At 33.6% G+C, this 26,116-nt stretch overlaps 1 protein-coding gene across 2 annotated transcripts in view; it reads left to right on the top strand.

The window, feature by feature from the left end:
* Window positions 1–23,865: 23,865 nt before the first annotated feature.
* LOC148620230 (cadherin-23-like) overlaps window positions 23,866–26,116 on the top strand; it is a 69,834-nt gene continuing 67,583 nt past the window's right edge. For both annotated transcript variants that reach the window (XM_088580932.1, XM_088580934.1), the window contains exon 1: window positions 23,866–24,014. The gene's annotated coding sequence lies outside the window, so the exon portion shown is untranslated. The remainder of the gene's footprint in view (window positions 24,015–26,116) is intronic.

The raw sequence follows: 26,116 nt of genomic DNA, 5'->3' as shown, positions 1-26,116 counted from the left end.
CCACTTAAAAAAAATCAATACCTATCATATACATATTTCGCCCGAAATGTGATGGCTTAAGTTGATGACACCAACAAAGAAGAAGTGAAAATAAAATAAAAATAAAATAAAATACACCCTCCATTTTTGAGAATATTTCTGCAAACACAAACGTAATGATATTCAATATAATATAACATACCTTGATTGCAGTTTGAAGTTGGTATTCATGCGCTAAATTACCATACTTAAATTTTGTCTATGATGATATTCTCCCTTCATGAAATTGTTTGGTACCAAAGTAGTCATTCGCCGAGTATACTCTACATAGGTATACATATCTACCAGACTTCATAAAATACCCGTGTCAAAACACCAGTTTTAAACGTTTCTACAATGCGCAAAGCAGCATGAGAGGGTTGACTGTGACATTTTAATGTTCATGAATTTTAAGACAAATTACTATAATCGAATTATGATCTACATGCCCATGCCACAATATCAGGTAAGTGATGGTCAACAATGATTTTAAAAAAGTAACTGACTAAATCGGAAATTCATATTCTTATGTATGGTTCCACATATTGCCTTTATAATGTTAAAATAATGTGCAGCTTTTGCAAACATTTTCCAAAGAAATGTCAATTCACATTTAAAAAATTCAAAATACATTAAGTTTATTTTTTTTTGTTCAGGTATTATAATGAAACTTTAGGAATATTAAAAAAGTTATTAGAAAAATGAATAAAGCAAACAAATAATGAGCGATAACCAGCATTTCAAAGTTTTCTTCCCTGGCATAATCCTAGCGAAATGTATTTCTTCGAAAACGAACGAAAGATACGTATACTAAACAAAAAAAAAAAACAAAGAAACGATGCCAATTATATATATATATATATATATATATATATATATATATATATAGAAAGGTCTGAAAAATTTCCAACGATGTTAGAACTGTCAAATTTGGTCGTTCCCTCCGCGGGACTCGAACTCGTACCGCTGTGACATCTATGGCAAAACCGCCTGCACAAAGTCCAGCGTCCTGGACCACTCGGTCAGCTAGGCTTTAAAAATTATAGCTTTCGCTGGCCGGGTCATTCCTCCTCGTAGGATTAATCTAGGGCTGTAACTTAGTACACGATGTATGGTAGTACGGGACAGTTCATTTAGATGTTACTATGTAGGATAGAGGATCAAATTAATGATGCATGTCACAACAAATCAATATTATATAAACGTCTCAGAATGTGACTACTCTATTCGCTACACTGCTCCATCGGATCAAGTTGATACAGACAAGATATGTAAACGTATAGAAAGGTTTGAAAAATTCCCAACGATGTTAGAACTGTCAAATTTGCGGTGCAATTTTTGGTCGTTCCTTCCGCGGGACTCGAACTCGTACCGCTGTGACAGCTATGTATAATTACATTCTTAACAATATATAAGGTAACACATATTTTAATGATTATTGATATTTAACAATTCAGATTCAAAAAAGAAAACAAACAAAAGTTGTTTCGTTACATTGCACGAGATTTCGAAAGTTGTCAAGTTTGAAACATCACATTAAAAATTCAATAACGAGTATGACCGCCCCTTGCGTTGATCACTGCTGTTAATCTGTGACGCATAAAGCCAATCAAATGTTAGCTTGAAGAATGTTATTGCATTCATCCAGTAAAGCCTTCATGAGTGGATCTACCGATTCTGACGGATGTGGGCCTACGTCTAAGTTTGTCTAGTTCATCCCACAAATGTTCAATTGGTGACAAATCAAGCGACAATGCCGGCTATGGTGGTACATTAATGTTATTCTGTGCGAAAAATAAATTGGTTGCATATGCGTGTCACGTGACATCTTCCACTGCCCTGTTGAAACGTATGCCGATTCCAAGGCAGGACAATGAAAGGCTGAACAATAGGTGCTAAAACTTCATCAAGATACCGAACAGCATTCGAGTTCCCATTGATAATTTTAGCTCAGCACGTCCACAGTGGTTAATTCCATCCCATACCATTACACTGCCGCCACCAAATCGACCACACTCGTAAACGCAGGCGTTTGAGTACCGTTTATTTTGACGTCTGTACACTCTCATTCTGCCATAGCTCCTACGTACGCGGAAAGTGAGTCGTCACTACAAATGACGCTCTGTCATGTCCTACGTGTTATGACGTGCTCTAGCCCAAAGAAAACGTGCTAAGCGGTGACGATTGGTAAGAATGGCACCAATGACATGACGACGTGATTGCAAACCAGCTGCTTTTAGTCTATTTAGAACACTCTGGGCGGATATTCTGGTATTATGTCCCGCTTGTGTTTGTCTTGCAGTCACTGTAGCAGGAATGAACCGGTCATGCAGATGAATGAGCCGAATATGACAGTCTTCTTGACGTAAAGTTGTTTGGAACCGGTTTGCCTCAATCTACTCATTAACCGTGTAATTATTAATTTCGAGCAACTGATGTGTAATGCAACGTCAATATGGCGCATACCTGCTTGAACCATGTCAACTGCTTTATCCCTCTCATATTGACGAAGACGTGGCATTGAAAAACTTCAAAACTGAAGTGGTCAATTTTCAGCACTTTTTGTTGATTTGTGTTAACCGGACATTTAATGACTTTGATAAAATGTAAAACCCATTGCCGAAAGATGCAATTCCGCGTCAAAACATGAAGGTGATATTACGCTTTTTCGTCAAAATGTGGATAAAAGTCAATAACCCAATTTTCAGACTAATAAAGAGAAGACCCAGTTTGTAGAGGAATTACATTAAGTTTGATTATAATTTTAATGAAATCGAAATGAGTGAAAGCTTGATTTGAGCAGGATTTTTACTGTAATTGTAATTGTAATTCAACATAACAAAAAGGACGATCCTCATCAGTACGTCCGTTCGTTCGTCAATTTATCGGAAATCTCTGACTCTGATTCTGACGTCATCAACCGTTTTTGCTGATTTACTCCTTAAATTTTCAGACTAATATTAAACCATTAGGAATGACTGTTATATTGTTTCGGTCAATTTAAAATAACTTCAATGCCCATAGTGCACACTAAAAAAACTGCTACGCAGGTCATATAGTCTGGACCACGTTAAGGATGTTACTTTCTCATAGGCCGAACACATACAACTGTCATTCTTTAATTAGCAATTCTTTATGTATCCATATGTTCACTTCATGTTTATCTTATACTCTAACTAATCATGCTAATTGTGTTTAGCAGACTTACAGATCTACCCAAAACGTTTCCATTGCCACGAGAGCTCCGAAAATCAGGTTCTACGGCCCAATGATTGTAAAAATGTTTTTGTTGTTTTTGCCCTAGCGGTGAACAACTTGTAAACCAAATATTAAAACTCTACGATTCTTTCCTATTTCTATAATTTTTTGTTTGCCCTTTAATGGTGGCCGTGTTGAATTTCTTAATACGACATTTCACAATGGTGCATAGATCTCCAATTATCTGCCAAATTTGATTTCCTTCTATTCAGCTGTCTCTGAAATCCTTTGAGTAGAAATAATTTGGAAAATGAAGAAGAAGTAGATCAAGAAGGAAAAAAATAAGTAGTATAAGAAGAAGCTGAACAAAAACAATATGTTCCCTACTTCGTTTGAATACATATACATATAATCAAGGTACTCACGTACCGACTCAATTTATACCGATAGTTTGAATATTTTCGCCTAAAATAATTGTCAATTGCGAAAAGAAACCGGGATCGACTTCAAACGTATCTAAACACTAGATAAAGTATACAGAGTAAGTTGTATGATTTTTATTCACGATAATGCTGATTACGAATGAGATTACATTTATCATTGAAATAAGGCACAGAAGTTCGTGAGGAATCGGAGCGGTGCATTAGTTTGCTTTATACTCAGAATTATGGTCGGTTTACATGAAACGCCTAGATGGATAAACATACAAAAATCCGACATTGTTTTTCTAGTCGAAATACAATTAATGGAATTGCAGGTAGTAACTGTTTGTCAAATTATTCAAACATGAACAGCCACTACTAGAAAAAAAACTAATATGACCATTCACAGTCGTTTTATTACTGGAACAAACATTAAATGCCACCACCAACACTTAATCTGCCTATGAGAAATACATGTTATCTATCACAACGGTAAAAAGTGTTGCATTAGTCATTTTTTGTCGCGCTAAACATAAAAACATGTTTAAATTGTCAATACTTTTTTGTTTAACTTAGTCGAAAATGTATATGTCAAAGCTGTTTTGGTTGAGTTAGACAAAAGTGTCAATACTTTGCATTCCGGGAGACGAAATATATCCACCCCAACGCACAAAAACGTTGTTAAGTGTCCTATTCAGCACTAGATTGGCTTTGATGTTTCAAGACTGGTTAAACCACAATATGGTCTTTATTTAGACATTGTGTTTTAATGAATATTTAAAGTGTTGAAATGGTCAAAATATGACTGAGTAAAACAAAAAGAGCACTTACAGTCCCTGTATGGGATAAACTTCCCAATTGCCAAGTCCCCCTTTATCCACTGCTCTATACCCTATTGCACATTGCCCCATCGCCCACTGCCCTTTCATCCATTGCCCCAGTCCCCTAAGCTCCAATTCCCATAGCCCCATGCCCAGTTGCACCTTATTATTTCCTGTTGCCCTATCCCTATCCTCCATCCGAAATAGAAAAAAAAAGAAAATAAATGTTTTATCAAACATATATAATGCACAAACTTTGTACAATTAATATCGATTTAAAAATTTTGCAGATGGGTTCGGGAATTACCGAAATTACACCATTCTTGCTTTATTTTAAATCTAAAATTGGCTAACACTAATTTCGTAGTTTACATATCCAGTCCCAATTCCACGAAACTTATTTCTGTTATCTGTATAGGTGCAAACAAATTCCATTTTAAATATGGACTGATATTATTGTTTAAAATGTAAACAATGTCAAATCAACCATTATGTGTATGGGTGTGACACATTTATTTCAGACCAAATAATGGTTCATAATAATTGTTTAAAATATTTTTAAAAAATGGCAATATTTGTATCCGGTTAGTGGTTTAGATACTTATAGTTTAACCCAAATTCTTCAAAATGAGATAATTGAGATAAATGAGATATGAATAAGTGCAAACAGTTGAAATTTCCTTAATGGTCTAAATTTATAGTTTAAAGTGTAAACATTGTCAAGATGAGTATCATATGTGTGGCTGACACGCATTTATTTCAGTCCAATTATTCAAAAATGGCAATATTAGTGTCCGATTCGTAGTTGCGACATTTATCATATAGTTTTTACAATTGGGAATCAACGTTTTCAATAAACAAAAATGGTCCTGTTTCTTTCATTGTTCAATATGTTCAATATGCCAATATCAAAAGCATACGAGTGTCTGTGACTCAAAGTTGTGTCAAATATACAGAATTAACAAAATACTATCAAAAAGGGTGTTTTAGTGTAACCAACCATAAACCCCCTGAATCCGCCAATGGTTTACTTAATTAGCGAAATAGTTAAAGTCGCGAGACAACGTACGGTACATGTATGTAGAATTATATTAGGTACGTTGCTAAAGGACAAAAATTAACACAGAACATGTTTTTTGATTGACTAATCAAAATTATTCCATCGACCCATTCCCCATTGTCCTCTCCATGTACCCCAGTCCCAATTACCCATACCCATTTCCTGTTTCCGATACCCCCATTGCCCCATCCCTTATTTCCCATTGTGCAATTCCCCATGCCCCATTGCCCCATACTCATAAAATGGAAAGTTTATACCATACAGGTGCTGTAAGTACACATAATTTATTTACCTCAGTTATATTTTGAGCCAGTATTGAGCAATCGTTGAAATCAAGCATATCATATCTCTCGTCTAGCTACATTTTATTCTCAGTTGATAAGCTACAGCTACAAATTGTCACATAAACACCAAAGTCTTGATATATGAATTCACCAATAAGTTCAGTTGAAGGATAAACAAAAATACTAAGGTTGCATTTTCAAGACCCTTGTAATCCTCGAGTTCCATTATCGCCTAAAATCCTGGAAACATCTACTTTTGCAATAACATTAAGTTAAAATTGACCAAATAACCGAAAAGAATAACAATAACACTAGATCGCAGACTCACATAATTCCCGGTGAAATTGCAATTTCAAAATTATTACACCATCGTCTAAGCAAATTTTTCTTTGCTATTTGTCATCTTCCGATGTCAGTAGGCGATCAACCGAACTAAATATGTTAAAATTAAAATTAGTTCACAACTTGTTTTCAACCTAACTGTCAGGTTTGTTTGTTTGTTTGTTTTTTTTGTTTTTTTTTTGGGGGGGGGGGTTTGTTTTGATTTTGTTTTTTTTTCTTGTTTTGCTTTGTTTTGTTTTCTTTTGTGTTTGTTTTTTCTTCTTGTTTTCGTCTAGAGGTATATGGCATTAGAATTTCTTTTGTGGCTAAAATGATAGAAAACAACCCTCCGGACATAACTGCTTTTAACAAAGAAAAACTCCAATTTTCATAAATGCTGTTGTCCAGAATTGCACGAAACTGCGACGGATACATAAGGATGGTTTTGTGTGTTGGGTCATAATTATATTTTAGCACTGCTTCATTTTTTTAAAAATATTTGTATCAACCCTCGCATGAAATGTGAAGACAGCTTTTCTGATCGGTAATCATGAGTTCACTCTCTAGGACTGACGAAATTGTGTATCATAGAGTTTTCCTTCCCAGCTAAACATAAAATCGCTTATTATGCGTCTAACATTTGTATACACCTTGAATATGGAAAGTAAGAAATCGGTTTAGATATATTCGAACCACCGATATTGATAAGAAGTTAGAGGTCAACCGATTTTAATTGGATTCTTGTTAATTCAAACCAAATCAATTAGCCTATTCAGTTCTGAGTAAATTTTGTTTATTTATTTTGTTTATTGGCGCAAATAGCGCGGAATTTTTTTTTAAAATATATGTTTAATAAAATAAATCCACTTCATATCCCTCGTAAATGGTAATCATTTTCATAGACACCATTGATTTGTAAAGAGTAATCAAAGGAACCAAAATTCTAGCGGAAACCAAAAGAATGTAACCTAGGAACAAAGACTAGATATGAAAAACAGACAACACAACAAAGAACATAAAGTAACTCAAATAGTAAATACAAAATAACAAAAGTACATGTATCTGAGCAACATAGATTCCACTACAAACTGGGAGCACGAACCAGTTTCATCGGAAGGGTTAGCCTTCTCTGCTTTTATAGAAACATCCGCCGAGTTGCTCATAAAAAGTCGAGTCCGGCGTTGACGAAAGAGGAAAGGGATACAATGACACGTTGAACAAATCAGTTTCATGGTGTAGATGGAAACACCGTAGCGAATTAGGAGCTCATCAAATCCCCGAAACTATGACTGTTTTAGTGAAAACTGAGATAAAAGGATCTAGATGAACGATATTCTTTCTTTCGGATCAGATCAGCTATAAAGTTAACCTCATAATAGTGAAAGAATTGGTCTGCAAGTAGGGGAGCACAATTTTTTCCCATTGGAATGCCGACCGTTTGCTGAAAAATGCGCCCATCACACTTGACAAATTGGTTGTCGATAAAGAATTACAGCATTTTGAAAACATCCTCTTCTGTTTATTTGGAATATGATTTGAATTTTTTTTTCACAAAATATGAGGAATATCTACCAAGAACTATATGCTTGTATCTAGGTGTACCATCTTTTTTGGATTAACAACGATGTATAATGTTTTAACTCGGGACTTTCACTGAGTATGGGGAATAGAAGTATACAGTATTAAAATAAAACATAGGATTCAATGCTGTTGTATTCTGATAATAATCTTTAAATGTGGGTCTCCAGAAGATCTTTCGAATAATTCGGGATCCACATTTAATTAATACCACTACGGGATTAACAAGTATTGTGGTAGGACTTGAAACCCTCTTTGACAGTTGTGAGTATAAAAGTTAAAAGTTTTGAAAGAGATTTGGTGGTATATTTTGCAAATCCAACTATGTAACGTTGTTTGTATGGAATATTGTTGAGTTAAGGAATCTAGTACATAGATGGTAAATCACAATCATCGTCTTTGGTAGAGAGACAAAAAGAGGATTGCTCATATTTATAGTTTTCCATTATCTCTTTTCTGGAGAGTGTAGTTGCATTAAATGGTGTACTGTAATTTTTGAAAAAAAAGTAATAAAAAATGAACTGGTGGCTCACAATCTTTAAGTCCCCCATTCATGACCAGTAGTACTTGACTTATAATATCGATCGGTTCACATTAATTTCTGTCGATTGAAAGTGAGACAGCTACAATGCTAATATATGACAGGAAGGCTTTTGTTCAACAGCACAAGGACGGAATTCTTATAATCCGAGTCAAAGTTTTCATGTCAGAGTATTGTGTAATCTGACAGTGGTTTTTCAATTGTGCCCAGTTGTCCTTATTTAGTCATGTGTCCAGCTAGACTCCCTGCGTTTCCACTAGTACGTTCGGTCAAGGTACAATAGATTACAAAGGACAGATAAAGGATAAAGGATACTACAGACACTGTGAAGGTAGCCTCATATCTTGACCTACACTTAGACATCGATAGTAAAGAAAAACTTTTGGCAAAATTTATTCATTCAGAATTGTCAACTTTCCTTTAATCTGTGGCGACAACTAGTCAGTACTTTCGTATGGAGTGTTCATATAAAAACTCATACGCTATGCCGGAATTTGCCTAAACTACGTACAGTTTTGTGTCGCAGTAGACATCTAACAAGTAGGCTTCGGGAACTGGGTTATGCTGTTAAGATTGAATTCACCTCAACAGAAATTTTATGGTCGCAGTCATGAACTCGTCGATCATTACGATGTATCCATTGGCGCCATGAAAACTGATTTATTCAACGTGTTATAGTTTTTCCGTCTGTCGTCTACCCGGGACATGAATTTTTTATGAACAACTCGGCACATGTATCTAGAAAAGCAGAGGACGATTACCCTACCGGTGCACCTGGTCCATGCTCCCAGTTTTAGTGGAGTCCGAGTTGCTGATTTTCTTTTGTTACTTGGTTAGTATGATTTTATTTACTTTATGTTCTTTGTTGTGTTTTCCATGTCTGGTCTTTGTCCCTGGATTACATTCTTTTAATTACCGCTAAAACCTTGGTTCCCTTGATTACTCTTTCAAACTCCTTCTTTCTTTAAAATAAGTTTCAAGGTATGTAATGGTATCTCATTTGTTATTGATATTGATACCTTCTTAATATAATTTGTACCCCTATCCAAAATTTAAAAAATTAAAATCTGTTGATTTTTTGTTATTCGGGAGTATTACAATTTTTACCTTAGGTGTTAAATTTAATTTGATGCTCTTTGCTTGACACTTGAAAGTGACGTAGTAACAAATTATTAAAACGAAATTTAATATACGACAACGAAGATAAATAGTCAAAAATATACTTTTTTTCTTGTTTCCGGGATTTTAATTGATGAAATATTATAATATTTATATTTACACGTCATCTCGTGGAATTACAATATAAGATGTCATGCATAAATTAGAGGGACGATGAGCTCGATTTTTTATTTTTATTTTTTTATTTTTTTATTTTTTTTTTTTTGGGGGGGGGGGGTAGAAGGTTTGGTTGGTGCAATGTTTTTATGTACTTAAAACATCGTTGTCTCATTCTATATAATTTTGAGTTTGATATTATCTGCCAGTCATCACTGGCATATTAGCTTCTAAGGATGATAACGCAGTGATATACAATGTAACAGTAATAAAATGTGATAATTGATCAGTTTACTAACTAACGTTTGTATAAAACCTATCAATATGACATGTTTAAAACTGAACAGTGATGGAATTTGTAAACATTCTATTTTTTATTGTAAAAGGAACATTGCTTGGAACAATAAATGCAAGTGTAAGGAACGATGTTCCTGTAAAAATCGAACCAATTGGTGACAGTACTAACGAAATAATAACATTTAATTACACGAATACCGGAAATGCCGATAAAGATGCCACTGGATCCATGTATTTGAAGAAAGTTATTGACATGGAACAGGTACGCATGTGTTCGTTGTATTTATACTGTACCTTCGAATAAATGGTTCAGCCTAGACAGCGTGCCTCCGTTGGGCCAACGTTGGATGATGGTTGGATCGTTGGTTTTTAGATGGCGTTGGCAAAACAACGTTGGTCCAACGTTGGCCCAATTTAGTAGTCCGTAGTTATGGAAATATTTCTTCTTGATTTATTTTTTTTAAACAACACCGAACCAACATTTAACCAACGTCGAAACGACTTTGGTAAAAACATGTTAAAACAAAACTGATATTATTCTTGACGCAAAAATGTAGGTCGGTCTCAAGAAAGTGTAACTAGAAAGCAAATCCAGATGTATGAAAGCAAATATTGTATTGCATCAAAATATATATATTTTTTAATATAGTTTTACTTCTTTCAAAAAAGTATTGTTGGTTCTTTTCTCGAATTCTTTTAACTGCATGTTTAATTTTCATGCAACAAGTATTCGAGTTTAATATTTAGAACTTAATAACACAAAAAAGATTATTATGAATAACCAAATCTAATTTATGCAAAAAATAGTGTACGTGATTATCTGCCCCTTATGCAGCTTTGTAACTGAGAGCATAATACACCTGTTACAAAACAAAAAACGTGTCTTTCATTTTGAACAAATTTATACACATTTTCAATGTAAATTCATTCTTAACACAAAACAGTGAAAGGTATTATCATAAGTCTGTTCAATGCAAAAAATTGCAAGATTTCAATATTTAGTATACCAGTGCCCGTAGTATCTGCTAATGTTATGATAGATTTTCTTGTTTAATCTGGTAAACTATTATCAGCTTGGCATTGGTATATTCTTACTGTAAAGAATTTATATGATAAAATGAAGGCAAAAGTGAGAGCTTACTCAAAAAGAAGTGCACAGCACTCTGCGTTTATGACTAGGAAATACATAAAAATATGTTTTAATATCTTAATGAATACAATGGTCTGACCATATGGTTGGGTTAACGTTGTGATAATGTTGAGCCAACATTGGGGATTCGTTGGGTCAATGTAGGCATTACGTTGGGCAAACCTTGGTCCAACTATTGTTTGCCTCCGTTGGACCAACGTTGGCTCTCTTTGCACTTACAACGGTGGGCCAACATTGGCTACCCTACGTTGGCCCAAGGTAAATGACTCCGTTGAACTAACGTTGACCCAACGTACGAATGCTGTCTGGGAGCTGGGGTCAATTTGTTATTGTATGCCCTTTTCCCCATACCCAATTCTTATGCACGACTTATTCCTAATTCCACATTATCGTAACTTGTTTCAGATTCATTTTTTCTTGATCAATACTGTTTTTTATCATCATATTTTCTTTGTTATAGTTTCACCACAATATACTTTTGCATGTTTTGCTTTGTCCATTTTCTTTAACTTCATTGATTGTGGACACATTAACATACACACATTATAATTAGTTTCGCATAAATACTCACCTCTAAATGCTATCGCAGTTGTTACATTTATATTTAAATCTATATCCCGTTAAACCCCGTTACAATCCGCATATTCTTATGCTTCAATCTTGTAGCAACATAACCCTGTTCCAGAAGCCTATTTGTTAGAGTTCTAGCGCGATACGAAAAGTCTGCGTAGTTTCGGCGAGCTCTGGCATAACGTATGAGTTGTGATATGAACACTCCATACGCAGGAGCCGAAGGGATGTTGCCACAGATGAAAGGAAAGTTGACAATTCTGAATGAAAAGTCATCACGTTTGTCCTTAAGTTTTGGCAATAGTTTTTCTTTACCATCGATTTCTAAGTGTAGGTCAAGATATGAGGCTGTGTCTGTAGTATCTTTTATCAAAAGGTCTTTTGGGTAGATTCGATGTATCAAATCTCCGAAATTAGGATTGTTTAAAGATAATACGTCATCTATATAACGGAAACTGAGATTGAAGGACATATAGAATTGAAATTAGTAACTTTTGACTATTCTCTAAATAAGGCATATTGAGAACTGATGTAAATGGAGTATATATAATGCAAATATGACTTATACTAATTTTGTCTTTGGAAGCGAATTTTCTTATTTTGTCATTTTTAACGTTTTGTAATGTAGCCATGGCAATTAACAATGGCAAAATATTTTACGTTAATGTTACTAGTTGCTCATATGTTTTTAGTACGCTCCCAAATGGAGCGTTTATGGTTGTATTATCAACTGGTTTCAGTATACTTATGGTCAGAAACAAACTATCAATATCCGGTTTGTACATGTAAAATCGAGAGCTAAAAATTGGCAACTTCATTTAAATACAAATCGAATCATAGCTATTTTCAGGACGGTGATGATCAAAACATGGCATCCGAATACTTACAAAAATGCCGTAGTCAACTGTTAAATACGGGACTTTCCGACGCAAAGACATTTCAAACCATTGCAATAAAGAGTTTATTTCCAGAGTCGAACATTTTGGCTGATGCATATTTCAGACCATGAGAATAAGAGAATGTATAAAAAACAATAAAATTGTATATATCATATTAGTCATACATTTTCCATTTTGGAAGATAATGATTACAGGGTTGACAAGGATTATGAAAAGATGATTGAATTCGTATGTTTCTTCGGGAGTGTTTAAGGTTTCACCTTCCTAATATCGTCTTGTAATATCCAACTTCCAAGACTTTAAACACTGTCCGGTACAACTTATTAATGATTGTGCAAATAGCATACGACATTAGTTATATAATTTTTATTGTCACAGATGTCATCTTGGAACCCGTTTTTTGCCAAACATGACGCCAAAATAGGAATTGACCAGGTATGGTTATTTACATGTAATTAAGTCGTCGACCACGAAGTTGATCGGAAATTTATTGTTTACTCCGTTTCTTATTATTAAGTCTCCGAAAACGAAATGTTGGTGACGTATTGTGTTTGCACGGATTATTCAGTATTATTATTTTTTACCACTGAACAAGAAAATGTTCCCGTCGCGGCCTTTTTTTCTAAAATGGTCTTCCGACTGAAAGTAGCCGAATTCTTATGTGGAAAATTTGAACTGATATATCTCTGATTAGAATTGGACGAAACTTGGTATATATTCAGTTGAAATATCCTAACAAAATCACGAAAAAGATCGTGTGCATTGTTGCAGCCCTTTTCAAAATAGCCACTAACGCTATAGAAATTCCATATTGTGGGATTTCAGTAAAAAGTTTATATCAAAGATAATGAGGTTCTTCCGATTAATAATATGCAGTCTAGTTATCGAATAAGACGATGGTCTTTTTTCTGATAGTCTCAATTTTTTTTCAAAAAAGCCGCTGACTCGGTCGAAAAATCATGTTTAAAAAAAGTGATATACAGGGTTTTTTCAACAGTCTTAATTAAAAATCTTGGTATTTTTTGCTATGTATAGGCCGCCATTTTCAAAATGCTTACTACGTGGTAAAAATTTTAAGGTGGTCCGATATTAATAAAAACTGACATCTAGTTTCCTTCACACCGTCCATAATATGCAGTAAAATTGATAATTAGTCTCTCAAAACAGAACTTGGTGGGGGACGACTTCTATACTTTTCGCGGAAATATAATTTTTATTTTATTAATTGTCGTGTACAGTCCTTGTCCTGATCCGCGCAACGATTTGACCGTTGACTGATTGATCGCTGACGGATCGATGACCGATGACCGATCTGATTGCAGTTTTGTTACGTAAAATGACGTAATATATGTTTTAAATAAAAGAAATGTAAATAGAAATATAAATTGATGTTTAAATGTATTTGGTTATGTAAATGTGTACAAAATTTACAAAGAAAACAACAAAAACCGTAAAATACATTAACCGCTCTGTGGTCACGTGATGCGATCGCCAGTTTATCGATGACTGACCGGAAACTGATCGGTGATCGATGACCGATCGCAATTTTTGTTGCACAGATCGGTTCAGGTACTGTATTTGATTGTTCGAGTATGTTTTGAAATTACATGCTGATTGATTAAACCTGGTGTATATTGTTCCAACGTGTTAAACTAACGAAAAGTAACTGCTATTTAGATAATCAGCTACTGTAAAATTTTGGTAAACAAAAATAAGAAAAGAAAGATATTCAAATTAAAGAAAAACACATGTTGTTCATATATAAGTCTCCAACTAATATCAAATAAATGAAACCAAATCAGGAAAGATAGCAAAGTGCAAAGTTCATGTACAAGAAAAAAAGTAAAGTTGCTGGGTTTTTGACATGCTCGAACAACCTCCTGTCTAATATATAAAGACTGCTACTTATTATAAAATCAAAAGCCTAACATCTCACCTAAACGGGCCAAACTACTTATCTGTTGTATACACCATTGTTCGAATTTACGACTGAAAATACTAAGGATATTTTTTTCAATACGAATAATGTTTATGTTAAGGTACATTAGTTTGTTTTTTCGTAAAAGTAAATCGAAACAAAATAAACTCGATCTGCAAACTCTAATCTAAGAATTAGGTTGACGTCTCGAAAGGCTACTTGCAAATAATACATTAAAACGAATTTTCCAGTTGTGAAAGTCGTTATAATACGTTTATAAAAAATATATATATATTAAGCGTTTAATAAAAAAAAGTATTCTCCTTTGCATGCCTTTTACTTTTCTTAAATACTATTGCAATCTTGAACATTCATTTAATGGTCTGCGAATTATATCACCTGCTGTCTTTTTTGTAGCAAATCGTTAATTGTGTTGGTGAATTTTGCAGACAAACGTAGGTTTTTTTTTTTTTTTTTTTTTTTTTTTTTTTTTTTTTTACAGTTTGCTTTTCTTGAATATTTCAATTACTTTTCTTTTATGAATAATAATGCAATAAAATCATTAAGTTGTAGTGATACTCTATAAATCATTCTTTTGGGAAATATGAAAATTTGTGACATTATAACAGTTTTAATTCTTAATTCTCAATTCCTCTGCTATTTCACAGTCTCTTTCTTAATCATATGTTGTTTGTTGTTTGTTTGTTTGTTGGGGTTTAACGCCAGAGCAGCAATATTCCAGCTATATTCATATTCGATACTACGATTGACTATCTATGGTCGACATTTTGCGGAGGTCAAGGTCAGGACCGGATTTCTGCTATGTAACAAATACCAAAATAAGTTTGTTTACTGCATAATTGACGACATCAAATTATTTCTTGTTAAATAGGCAGACACTTCTGCAAAACTAATCATACATGTATTATATCTGTTAATCCAACGATTTGTTTTAACAAAACCATATTAAGAAATATATATAATTAATGTATACATGTCGCTTTACAAAGCACATTGCTCAATCGTACTTAATCGTACACATGACCTCTGATTAAAATAGTTGATATGTAAAACAATTTTGCAGGATGCTGAATACGGATCTTCTGTAACAACAGCGACAGCGTTTGACCCTGACGGAGCAGGGGGATCATTTACATTTTTGTTACAGGTATAATGAGTTGATTACTATTCAACATTTTGATTTTTTGTTTGATCAGCGCATATATACACCGGAACTCGTATGAACACTATGGAAGCGTGAGGTTATCCATCGTTTCACTTTGATTTTGAAACGTCTATTCCCAATCACTTACATAGCGACAAATTTCTTTTTGTTTTTGTTTTGTTTTTGTTTTTTGTTTTTTGTTTTTTGTTTGGTTTAGTCTAGACCTAGAGAACAAGTGTATTTTCCCTTATATTTCCCTCCGATTATGATTACGAAATCTGATGATCTCGGTCATTTTTACTTATTTTGTTACTACCGATCATTTATTCGTCCATTCCTCTGACTGCACTTTTTCCGGGACAGTTAACTATGCACCTGCGTATCACAGCTCCTATTTTCTATTGATTTTTTTTACTTTAAAATATCTTTTTTTTCTGAAAACATTTATGGGTATGCAATTTTATTGAATTTGATTACATACTAGAGTGAATGTATAATGGTTTGTTAGCAAAATAATTTCACAATTATGTTTCCATGATGGGTTGTGGGTTGCATTCTTAAGTGAACTATGCTTACAATTTTTCTAATAGTTTTTAATCTCAGTTTCCGTTATTTAGATGACGTTATCTTTAAACAATCCTAATTTCGGAGATTTGATACATCGCATCTACCCAAAAGAACTTGAGATAAAAGATACTACAGACACTGTGAAGTCAGCCTCATATCTTGACCTACACTTAGAAATCGATGGTAAAGGAAAACTATTGCCCAAACTTTAGGACAAACGTGATGACTTTTCATTCAGAATTGTCAACTTTCCTTTCATCTGTGGCAACATCCCTACGGCTCCTGCGTATGGAATGTTCATATCACAACTCATACGTTATGCCAGAGCTTGCCGAAACTACACAGACTTTGTAAATCGCGCTAGAACTCTAACAAATAGGTTTCTGGAACAGGGTTATGTTGCTACAAGATTGAAGTCATCACTACAGAAGTTTTATGGAGGTCATGATGAACTCGTGGATCGTTATGATGCATCCATCAGCACCATGAAAACTGATTTATTCAACGGGTCATAGTTCACCTTTCCTCGTTTGTTTACCCCAGACTTGACTTTTTATGAGCAACTCGGCGGGTGTTTCTAGAAAAGCAGAGGACGCTTACCCTACCGGTGCACCTGGTCCATGCTCCCAGTTTTTAGTGGTCGGAGTTGCTCATTTACTTTGTATGTATGATTTTAGTTACTTTATGTCCTTTGTTGTGTATGTCTGTTTTCCATGTCTGGTCTTTGTCCCTGGATTACATTCTTTTGATTACCGCTATAACCTTGGTTCCCTTGATTACTTGAGATACTTGTGTTGCGAGCATAAAAGTACACGGAGAGTGTACATAAAACATTTCGTCTTTTCGTTCTCTGAAGAAAATTACGAACATCTGGCAAATCCCAAGTTAACTTTTTTAAAAAAAAACGTAAATAATAATAATAATCATGATGTGAAGATGCCGTAAATTAACGAAACTGCCAAAAGTTGCATGCAATGAGACCCTAGTAGGCAAAGTATGCACATGTGCAATTTACATGCATATACATAAAAAAAAGGTTTTTCATTCTAGGTCACGCATTCAAGGATTACTGCACCGGTTCAACTACTGTAACAGGTTAAATTCAACAGATGATCCCGAAAAAGTTATGTTCCGTAATATAACAATTGAGCCAAATTGCTATGGAGCAGTATATGTATACAATATGTATGTATAAATCATTGACGAGCTTTAACTTACGGATTGGCATTGATCCGTAGTAAAATTGAAAGAATGTATAAAACTTTTCACGGATATACAACTACTAAATAACTGCGATTGATCACGGGTGACTACGGTTGCTTTACGTAGAGGTACGGACTAGTACAGATCGCCAGATTTAATCCATTACGGTAGCTAATCTGGCGAGGTGATCCGTGAATATGTGACCTAGGCATTTCGCAACAGCAATAAAAATGTAAGGTGTATATCTCTGTAAAGCTTACAAGGCTGCACATTTGTAAGATTATCATTAAACCGTGCAAGCAAATTTATACAGTTTTTTTATACATTGTGAAATCATTTACAAATGTGCTATAATATGGAGTTGACATTGCATAAAAGTAAGGACAGCATTTTTTTACCTTTCATTGGTTTCATTGTAAATGGCAAAAAGTTGTACATGAGCAACTATTTAGTCAGCAGAGAACGTTGACCATTCAAACTTATTTGAAATAAAATTATCATAACAAAATATGAATTATTATTAAATATGTAATATACATATACATGAGAGTGTTTTGAATCGCAAATGCATTTTGTTCATTCACCTAAACATGACTAGGAATGAATTAAAATGGACTTTAAATTTGCATATCTCATCCAATAAGATATGAACAAGTAAGTATCGTTCTAGTTTCATTTTCTTTACCGGAATTTCAGACGTAGAACATATTGAAAACCGAACACCGATCTGTATTTTATTGTTACTTCCGGGTACTCGGAACGCTATATAGCAATGCAAAACCTTCTATTTTATGTTTTTTTTAAATACCATTATCATGTAGAAATAGATATTTGTCATTTTCATTTCGGTATTTTTACATTTTTACACAAAAAGATATTTTGCCCTTAAGATTGAATTCAACACTCTCTAAATGACAAATCTCCATGCTTTCGAATGGTAGACTAGAGCCCATCTTGTGAAATCACGTGGTCATATGACAAGACTTACATACCATATAATCAGAACAACATTCCGTTATAATGAATAATATGGCATAACATCAATTGTGTACGGGAAAAAGTGGTATTGATACCCTTTTTGGTCCGTACCACGTATAATCGGACCCAAACTTTTCGAACCTATTACGTAATACTTTGCCAGTGCGTGTAGTCAGGGCATATACTGATAAGTGTAGTAGAGTAAAAAATATATGGTTGACCATAACTGGGTGGTATTAAAAATAAGAAGTAAACAACAGACATGTGATTTGGTCGTTTTACATGTATCTCATCTACATACGAATTTTCCAATTCCTACACAACTACGGGGTAATAGGCTAAAGGTAGGAAATCAGTAACTGCACACCGTTTTACCGAATTTTCAGATAACTGAAATGACCACAAAAGAAAACATTACCTCAAATTTTAGAATGGGTAAAAATTGGGGGTTGGCTTTTCCAAATCGTACAGCCTTATCATTGTTTATACATGTATATATGAACTTAAGAAAATGACGTTAATTTTTGTTTTTCGAAGATTTATATAACTCGAACGGACTATAAAGGCGAGCGCCGTTTTGGCAAAAAGCCTCCCGTTAAGGTTTTTAATGTCATTGATTGGACCTAAAAGTTTCCCGTGGTCACGTTTCTTAAAAATCTCGCGAGATCAAAGATATGTCGAAAAACCTGTGATTATGGATTAAGATTCAATCCAATATATTTTGAAACTTTTAGTGCTGAATTATTTCTTTTCTTAATAGAAAGATAAAACATGATCATAAAAAGGAGAAAATCTTAATAAAACAATATTAAACTATAAGTAATCAAATGTAACGACAATATTGTCGACCCCCATAACAGCTTAACAATATTATATTACTTTAGATTTCTTATCAAAATAACCTAATAGAACTTTCATAAGTCTTTTTAAAACTTATTTCGAATACTTTTAAGCGATTTATTCATTTAATGAAAATCAATGATGCGACTTAATATTTTTACAAGCCTTTGAAATAAATAACAGTGGAGCAGTCTTCCGAATAGTTTTTCGTGTTTATCCCGGCCTCGTTTTATTCATTGTGTAAATTGGAATATTCCTTAAAAAATACATAATATTTGCGTATCATGATCGAGTTTCAGTCCCGTTGAATGCATACCCCGCCTCGGAAACGTATACCAAGTCCACAATTCTTTTTACAAAATTGTTAGTACCGCATTTCATGTTTGTGAGGAGGTAAGCGGTAATAAAAATCAAATACTTTGCAAAGCAATCAGAGAATCACCAGTTGTCAAGAAAAAAAACCCAGCCAATAGACAAAATAAAAAAAAGGTTTCATCGATTTGTGCAACTAAAGCATAGAGGTGATACTGCACAAAACGACTACGTTTTTTCTAAGCTATTGGAATGTATCCTTTCCAGGCCGAAACCTCTCATTATTGGATACTTCTTTAGAAATTTACCACTGACATTTGTTGAGCTACCATGTAAATTACCACGACTGACATGCAGGAAATTCTTCTTTTACTGTATGTATTATGTTTAACAAGCATAAAAACAACATCAGTGGTGTGCTGATATATGTAAATAGATATGCTGACCATTTTCTGTGCATACTTGAGTGTCTGTTGTGAGTTACACATTCTGTGGTTTAATGGTTTTCATACTCTGCCGTGTTTTAATTCATCATTAGGAAAAAATGGGAAAATGGGAGCCTTTGATATCTGTTTGTAGAAACCGATTTATATGCAGTCTCTCCTGTTTACCATATGCTTCCAGGAAAACAGTCCAGCTGCGCCGTATACGAAGTTTCATACTCCTATGTTAGACATATAGCCAACTGGGTCTGCTCTTTTTGAGGTTGTATCAGGTAACAAGAATGTCTTGAAATACCTACAGTGTTTTGGCATGCCGCATACAACATTTGACAGTTTATAAGCCGTTCTCTCATGTTCGGTAATCAATCAAAAATAAAATCATCAAAAAGCAATACAAGTAACCTCGGGTAAAAAATGAAAAAATCTTAAGTATGGGCATTAATAATCAGCCTCTAAGTTCTTGAAGCATTAAAAGTTTTACTAATTAATATCCGGGTGAAGAGTGAAAACGTGATATGCATTTTAAGGCCTTCATTTGCAGGCACAAATTTATTGTTGCCTTACTTTTCTGTCTCCAAAACAATACGCCCCCAGGCCCCCAATGGACCCCTGGCGTCTTGCACAACATGCTTTACTGAGGTTGCCAGTGACTCCACCTTTTTTTCTAGCGTTGGTTTAGCTTCCGATTAAGATATTCGTAGTTGTGTATTTGTTTAACTAAAAGGGGAACATTTTTAAGAATTTTAGCAAGCACCCTCACAATACCCAACGCGCAAACAATTACACATTTACAAACATTTAATCCTGTACATGTATGTACCCAAATAAAATATTACCTATTGACCGATGTATGTAAAAATCGTCTAAGATATTATTGCTACTAAACATTCACTAAAGTTTGAAGTAAAGTTGTACAAAACAGAGGCGTTACTTAGGCCACAAGACGTTATGACGGACACATGAACAGACGGACCGACCCACGGACACAGGTACGGACGTATGGACAGATACTTGAACGGACCAAAACATCAAAGATCCGCAACTTTTCGTTAGATATAATGATTAAATTCTTCGATTGCAATACTTAAAAGTATAGATTTAATACCTTTTCCCGCGTTTTTTTTTTGTTTTTTTTTTGTTTTTTTTTTTTTGCGTTTAAAAAAAAACTGCATTTCGAACAATAAAGGGGTGAATCAACCTCGATCTTAGATTTACAAAAATGGATAAATATGTTCTTGTGACGATTACAAAAGTTGTTTTTATGTTTATAAGACAAAAAAAAAATGCCGGTCGTTTTTATGAACCCCTTGTTTTTTTACAAAATTATGCCTTTTTTTGTCTTAAATTCTGAAGAACTTATAGAAGTTAAATTTAAAAATGAATACAGCTAAGATTTAAATTATTACAAAAACAATTCTGATATGATTTTAAAATTGTTTTTTTTTAAACGACGTTTTTATTTAAATGTTATTTGATTTTGAAGTTCTCATTTTTTACTGTTTTTGCAGTTTTAAAAAAAATTGTGACCATTTCCCATTTTTACAATCAAGAAATCATGAAAGTACGATTAAAGACCTTTTCAAAGATATATAATATAGCTCTGTGTTATGTAAGCGCATTAAAAAACTCGAAAGCACTTGTTCGGTACTCGCTTAATAATGGCTTAATGATTTCGCATTGCCCATAGCATTCAAATATGTTACCGATTTGCGCCACTATATCCAAACACTTTTACGACGACGACGGGGACATATACACTTCCGCATACACCTTGATGATTAACTTTATCCAATAATGATGAACATGTAGCTTGAAAATTAAACGATTGTGTTCTGTTGAAGAGGGGTAGGCTATGTGGGATATGTTCTTTATCATCCTAACCTACTAATCTTTTACTTCATAAATCACTTGCAAATGCAAATTCCAAATGAAAAAAGTGACAATACCTTTCTTCAATTCTTGATCTAAAGCCTTATATGAAATACTGGTCAGGGTTATCTATAGAACGCCTTGCATTAGATATCGGAACGTCACGATCTTCAGATTGAAATAGTGCATTGTATTTATAATATATACATGTACATGTACATGTATGAGATTGTGTTCGTGTATTGCGGTACTAAACAGGATGCGACATATTTTCGTCCGGTACCGGACGCGTTCAATATTGTGCTAGACGTTGCGTTTTAGGCCTAGAGGTACGATGAATTTGATTTTGATTGGTGCTAAATATGTACAACTGTACACACAAATGTTAATCTTTAAATTTACTCCAATTTACGTATCATCATTTTTATCTTAAGCATATTAACAAAATTAATGTACATGTCTTATGATACAGAATATGTTTTTACATACTTACCCACTGAGTACTTATCTACCGGCTTTTCTCTGCAATGCTAATTTTATACATCGGCGATGAACATACATGTATGTACATGTAATTAGTTACATGTATATCTATATTAACCGGAAAATGAAAAGCCTTCCATAAGAATCATGATAAGCTAGTTGCAATCACTTCTAGTCTCTTTCCGATTCTGTCTTGGTTTGCTGTCGTGAAATCAGAGTTACATGTACAGTATATCTTCCCACAAGTAGATTATATAACATTTATTTCATCGTTACACTGTATTTCAGCAACTACTAGATACATCAACTAAGACAATACTTGAATACCATCACTCTGAAACATTTTTAACAACGAAATTTTAATATTTTCGATCCAATAAACACACAAACAATATAAATATATAGGTGGGCGGCTACATTTGATGCAAAATGTAAATTTCTTTCTTATAAATTTGATAGATATTATAGTTTTGAAAACTAGAATAATTCAATATTTCTTTTTCTTAAGAAACAAAAAAAAAAACAAAACATAAATAATATCATCAAACGATATGTATACTGTCGTCCGCTATCAGAGTAAATGTTTCTACAAAAATGCTACATCATTAAATTCAAACTTGGTCCACATTCAATTCATTAGTCCATTTCCGGGTCTCTTTCCTTTATAGAAAAATAGACGCTCACATCTTGTTTGTTTATCTTAGAGGAAAGAAGATACAAAGAGAACAAAAATCCAGATTTCTGCTATCACCCCCCCCCCTTATAAAAGGAAAAAGCAACAGACAGTTCGAATACCCACTTTCCTTATAGATTTGTGTGTTACAAACATGATTATTAGGTTTGACATCAGTTAACGCTTGTAAAATTATAAATTGATTTTATTTTGGATTTCTTTTTCCTACTTTTAAACTTCTCTTCAGTTTTACAATTTTTCTTTTTCCCTGTGAGATCCACTTTTAACATGTAGATTTACATGATAATTTTTAATTCGGGTAATTTGAATGTACAATTAATGTACTACATGTATTATCTTAGATGTTAACTAGAAAAAAAAGCAATGCCCAGTTACCAAATACCCTACTACTCCATGTTGGGGATGAAAATAGTCCATGTTTATACTAGTGTACAGAAACATTAAAGTGTCACACTAAACTTTGCGTTATAAATAACGCAAAGTTTGCTGTTAAGTTGAATGATATTTCAAAGGTTTGCGTAGTAATATTTTAATGCAAATAATAATAATAATAATAATAATAATAATAATAATAATTAAAGGTTTAGGTGATTTACATGTGAGGAATACGCTTCCGTACTAGATAAAAACACGAAAATTAAGTCAAATTCTAGAATAGAAGATGCACATCAAGATTCTGTAAAAATTGCATTGTTTTCCAGTCAGTAATGAACATAGCAGGATAAGCAGGGTACCACTCAGTGTAACGGAAATGCAGACTGAACTACGGACCACCCTAGGCCGATCATTATAAAGCTCGACTGAAGGGAGTGTATAAAATGCGTTCTATTTCCAGTGTAGAAAACTGCATTCACAGTACTGATTAAAAATACCTGTACATGTATGGTATTTCAAGCTTTGATAAAAATCGAAGTCACCTAAACAGGTACTGCAATTTTATATGCATTTATAAATTACAGGTAATCGATAAAAAGACCCCGGTCGATCACGTGGACAGATAACCGTTCGAGAAATTTTAAGACGTTTATTATGTGAAACAGGTGACCATCTCCAATAGTACTTTATATCAAAATTCGAACGTCTCCGGAAATTCACACTTCTTATTAAGGTAAGTGAAGAAAAATCGCTTTTTCTCTAATTTCTATATGTTTGTGTATTTTCTGAATTTGACCGTGAATAACAATGGCGTGTTTAAGTGTTACATGTAATACAAATTGATTTTCTTCTTATCAATTTGATTATTTCTTCCTGAACGTTATCAGTTTGTACTGAAATATGTGCAAACAATGTTTATTGATAAAATGATTGAATAATCTTGACACACACCTTCCTAGTTAGACATTCATCTTTTTCGGTCTGTGTCTACATTTCTTTTATTTGAAAAAAAAGTTTCATTTTTTGGGGGAAAATTAAAGATAAACATGGAATATAAACTTAGTTAAATTTTCATTCAACGAAAGCTGGAGTAAATTATTGTACATGTACTTGTGAAAACGTATAACATGTTCGAGTTTTTGAATAGAAAAGTGTGCGGTAAATCCAGATCGTTTGACGGAATCAATGATAAACGATTTATTGTCTTATTTGGTGCATAGTACATATTTTTTGTTGTACGCTTTATATTAGTCTATATTTTTTACTTTTGAAATATACACAGTAAGTAACAAGTGAAACCTAAATCGAACCCCTTTGACCTACAATTTGTTCGGTTTACAAAGGTTTAAAATATATTTACATTGATTTAAATAGTGTGTGGTTTAGACAGTTTTTCGTTTTTGTTGGAGATCATTTTAAACAAGTTTTAAAGTAAGTGCATTATTATTTTTTCGATGGTGAAAACTTGCCTGCCACACAATACATCTGTACAAATGTACATGACTGTACATTTTGTACAAAGTAATTGTAGATGTATTTTTATATCATGGTACACCTTTTTTATCCTGGTATAAACAATTTATGCACATGTATAACTTTAACACATTTATTACCAGTCACATTAAAAAATAAACCTGACTGTTCATACAACGAAAATACATGTAGTCTGTAAGATTGAAAAAAATTTAAACGCCTGAACAGTAAAAACTTCAGAAGATTTTTAGGAATATTATGATTGATATCGTTAACTATCCAGAAATGAAAGTTCGGATGGTGCTACAAATACAAACATATGATCCATGCATCATACATGTACCTTTCAATGTACAGGTATATGTACCTATGCGGTATGCCTATATCGATTTACCGTATTTACCTATAAAAACAAGGTCGAGGAATGTGTCTTGTATGGCGCTGTAATTAGCAACTATTATAAGTCGTGACGGATCAGAGAATGCGTTCGGGAGTCGAAAATCTTCGATACGCAAATGATAGCATGGAACCCACTCTTTATGAATCCTCCTTTACAGAATCTCCGGATCCGCCACTTCTGGTAATGTGTTGTTCCCCAATTACATTAAAAAAAATCAGAACCATATCGTTCACATAAAACAATTTTAATTGATTTTTAAGTACAACCATACAATGCCCAAGGTCTTTGCCTCATTTAAAATCTGATAAGGTACATGCACGTAATAATTTTACGTCACTGTACATGGACATTGAAACCTTTCAAACCCAAACCCCTTTAGATTAAAGAATATGTTCGGTTTAGACAGGTTTTCGATTTACACAGGTGCAAAATGCATTGAAACTGATATGAACAGACATAAGAAATTGTCTCGGTTACATAAGTTTGTGGTTTACCAAGGGTCTACTTTAGACAGGTTTCATTATAATATATTGAATTCGTTGAGTTAAGTATTTACACGTATATACATTGTACCTATGCTTTCCTTCCGTGATGGCTATACTATCTGCATTGTGTGATATGTCACATGTTCACAGTAAGAACAGTTTATTACTTCAATTTATTGTAACAAGTACCATAAAGTAAGGTGTTTAATTTCAGTTACATAGCTATTCTGGAGTTTAATACTACTGTAAATAAATGAAAGCCTGTGAAATACCAATATCTTAAAGGTTCATGATAGGGCATGCGGTTACATTAAAACTAAGTAATGTACATTGTACTTGCTTAAGACACATCCGGGTATGTCTTGGTGAATTCATGTAGCCATGAACTAATGATATTTTTTTTCCGTCTAAATTTAGACTTTCTTTCTTGAATCTAGTTGATAATTTCTTCCATATACATGTATAAGATGAATCACT

This window comes from Perna viridis, chromosome 4, assembly GCF_037379345.1.
Source record: "Perna viridis isolate PV_CMFRI_1.1 ecotype Kerala chromosome 4, ASM3737934v1, whole genome shotgun sequence".
NCBI lineage: Eukaryota > Metazoa > Mollusca > Bivalvia > Mytilida > Mytilidae > Perna > Perna viridis.
Note: the sequence above shows the minus strand (reverse complement) of the source record. Positions and strands in the feature narration are given on the sequence as shown.